This window comes from Triticum dicoccoides, chromosome 4A (assembly GCF_002162155.2).
Source record: "Triticum dicoccoides isolate Atlit2015 ecotype Zavitan chromosome 4A, WEW_v2.0, whole genome shotgun sequence".
Taxonomy (NCBI): domain Eukaryota; kingdom Viridiplantae; phylum Streptophyta; class Magnoliopsida; order Poales; family Poaceae; genus Triticum; species Triticum dicoccoides.
The window spans coordinates 705,769,090-705,772,669 of NC_041386.1; positions in this window are offsets into that span (position 1 = coordinate 705,769,090).

The window sequence follows — 3,580 nt, forward strand, 5'->3', positions numbered from 1 at the left end:
TATATATATATATATATATATATATATATATATATATATATATATATATATATATATATATATATATATATATATATATATATATATATATATATATATATATATATATAGACACACACACACCACACGGTATGGGTGAGAACTAGCTTTGAAATGAAATAAAATTGTGAGACAAGGAATCAAACAAAAATAAGTCACAACGTGCCCACAAGCAGCTCAAGATGCTAATTTGATCTTGAAAGGATTAATTAATTGGTTACTAATTGTGTCGGTTCTCTAGTTTATACTACTTGTTGTGGAGCATGAATCATGTGGACCGAGATCACAATAGTTTGACTTGAAGAAGATTGTGTGATCTGGAAGCACATTACGCTGCAAGCATCACATTCCAGATTATTTTTTTCATTCTTTTCGAAAGAGATTTTTTTATTTGTTTAAGATAATTATTTTTAATTATTATCAAACTGTGGAGCATGCAACATGAGGCCTCTGCGCACGCGCTAAGGACGCGACATGTTCCCTTTCCAGCAAGCTACGCTGCAATAAGTTAAAAAATGGGACCAACTATACCTCAGAGGTTTGCATGCCCGTATGTGGGGTTCCATTCAGAAAGATAAAACTGGCACGGAAAAAGAACAAAAGTGAAAACAAAAGGTAAAAGGAAAGATAAAGACAACGTAAAACGTGTACCAAGGAACAGAAAAGAAAAAACAAAAAATGGTTACACATGCGCGTGTCGAAAAATAGATTGAAACCCCATAAAAGAAGCATGTGTGAAAAAATATTGAAAACCCATAAAAGAAAATAAACACGGCGAAAAATGTGCACCAAGGAACGAAAAAAAAAGGAAACATCCAAAAAATATGTGTAAAATATTGACATAGGATTTAGATGTGCAATACTTAGAGCACATCTAGATGTGATTTAGCAAAACCGTAAAATATAATGGTTATTGAGTCGACATAGACTGAGAATTAACAAAACCTTAAAATATAACTAACAGAGAGTCATACGTGTTTGCGTAGCTCGATTTAGGGTCGAAAACCAAACCTTCCGAGGCCAGGGAAAGGAAATCTCATCCACCGAGCTATTAATGACTTCCGCCAAGCTCCAGCTTTCACGGGGTCTACTATGTTAGCCCCCGCACCCTCCCACCGGCACCTTCAACAGGGGCGTGGATGGCCATAGGCAGGCACCGCCTCTCCGTATAGATTTGATCAAAATGGGACACTGCTAGGCCGTTTCTCTCTCTAGTTCTCCCCGCGCATTCTTCTGTGTTGGTTTCACTGAGTGTTGCAGTACTACTAGACCGGTAGACGTGGATGCCTTAGAGTTGCCATCTACTTCGTCACTAGATAGATGGATCGTCCATGAGAAAATTCTCGCGGTTGGTAGGTATAGCCTATCTGGGGGAATCCGCGAGCTTCACTGACATCTTCTACCTCTTTTACTCTGTTGATTGTCCATGAGAATATTGTTAAATGTATCATCATAGTGTTCCTAGGCATGCTCGTGCACAACAAAAAAACTGTTATGTGACACATTTCCCTATGGGCAGCTTTGTCATTGCATCATTTAGCGCTTGTCGATCCTACCTGAAGAATTACTAGGCAAGAGGAGTTATCTGCTTTCAGCACACTACGATGTGGTCGCTTGTTCCGCATATGTCAAACCTCGTTGGTTGTAAGTGGATTGTCGAGGTCAAGCAATGTCTTGATGGTTCAGGGTTGGGTTCCTTGGCAAATCAATGTCAGCAATGCCTTTCTCCATGGACTCAATGACGAGCATGTGTATATGCAATAGGCACCCGACTTCAAGGGCTCTTTCTTTCCTCGACATGTTTGCAAGCTCCGGAAGTCTATCTATGAACTTAAGCAACACCTATAGGTTTGCTACTCTTGCCTTAGCAGCGATATCCTGCACCAAGGCAGATGCATCTTTTTTTAATTTTCAACAAGGTTCAATGGCTATTTATATGCTTGTATTTGTTTACTATATTGTCATTGTTGGTTCCTCCACTCAAGAAGTGGATCTATACTTCACACTCTGTGTGTGTCCTTTCCCTATGAGGATCTTCCTCATCTTGGTTACTTCCTTGGGATGAAAGCCACCTACAATTTAGGGGTATGGTGGTATCTCAGGGCAAGTATGCAGATGAGCTAGCAACGGATCTACACCCTAATTCGGATGATACATTCAGCTACTGCGGTATGGTTGGAGCATTGCAGTATCTAACTTTCACTCGCCCTGATATTTTTTGTTGTAAACAAGGTGTCGAAATATTTGACTTGACCCACTGATGTGCATTGAGAGGTTGTCAAGCGCACCTTATGATATGTGAAGGGTATTTTAGCAACATGGCTTCAATCTCGTTGATTAGATTCCACATTGTTAAGTCTTTTACAAAGGCTGATTGGGTAGGGTGTAGCCACGATAGGTGTTCCCCAAGTAGATTTATTGTCTTTCTTGTCTCTAACATGATTTCATGAAGTGTCCAGAAACAGCTAACAGTGTCACGTTCTAGCACCAAGGCGGAATATAAAGCCCTTGCAAATGGCTCAACTGAGGTCCCTAGGGTGTAGTTTGATCTTATAGAATTGGGAGTTCCACATGACCACTAGTTCTAGGGTGTGATAACTTTGGGGCAACCTACATAACTGTAAACCCAGTGTTTCATGCAAGGCTGAAGCAAATAAAACCGGATTTTCACTTCATGTGAGAGAAGCGGAGCTGTGTGCATTGGATGTCCTTTGTGCCTTTGGCTGATCAAATAGCAAATGCTTTCACTTAACCTACTAAGAGAAGAACATTTAGAAATAATGAGACACAGTCTCAACCTTGTAACCGGTTTAGATTGTGGGGGATGTTAGCGTGGTTATATCTCGTACGTAGTACATGATCACTTAGCGATCATCTCCAATTGTGTAGGGACCCCCCCCCCCCCTCACACACAACTTGTATTTGTAGGGATCTTAGGACAATGTAGATTGTTTTTTTAATTACATCTTGATGGAAAAGTTGTAAGCATTCACTCCCACCTAGTGCAAAAAATGGACGCGCAATTCTCAGCGTGGCGATTAAGGAGATAATCACAAGAAATTTATTTTCCAGTTTTACTCTTGAAAAGGGCTGCAAAATACTCGCTCCACGCACCTCAGTACCTAGCATTCATTTATTATGGGTCTTGTGCTGGCTCGTCGTACAGTTGTGATATGTGCATGCATGTAGCGGAGCAATTAATGTGCCCACAACAGCAGTGGCGGAGCTTCAAAGAAAAAGTTGAGCGGCCATCCTAAGGAGACAAATAAAATATTCAAATTCTCAGCCATGCTACCAGTTTCTGTAGGCATTGGTCATTAGCCAATAACCTACAGGAGAATTGGTATTGACTCATAAATGAAATTTTTTGGGTGGAAAGAAAATTATTTGTGCCTGTGTAGCCGACAAGTGCTTCCCAGTTCGCGCCCTGATGTGTGCTTGCGCGGCTGCCCTGCCTGCTTGCCGGTGCTACATGTATGTGAGTGAGGCCCCTCCCTGTGCTCAACCTTATACAGGTGCTAAGATTGCCATGTAGGTGAAA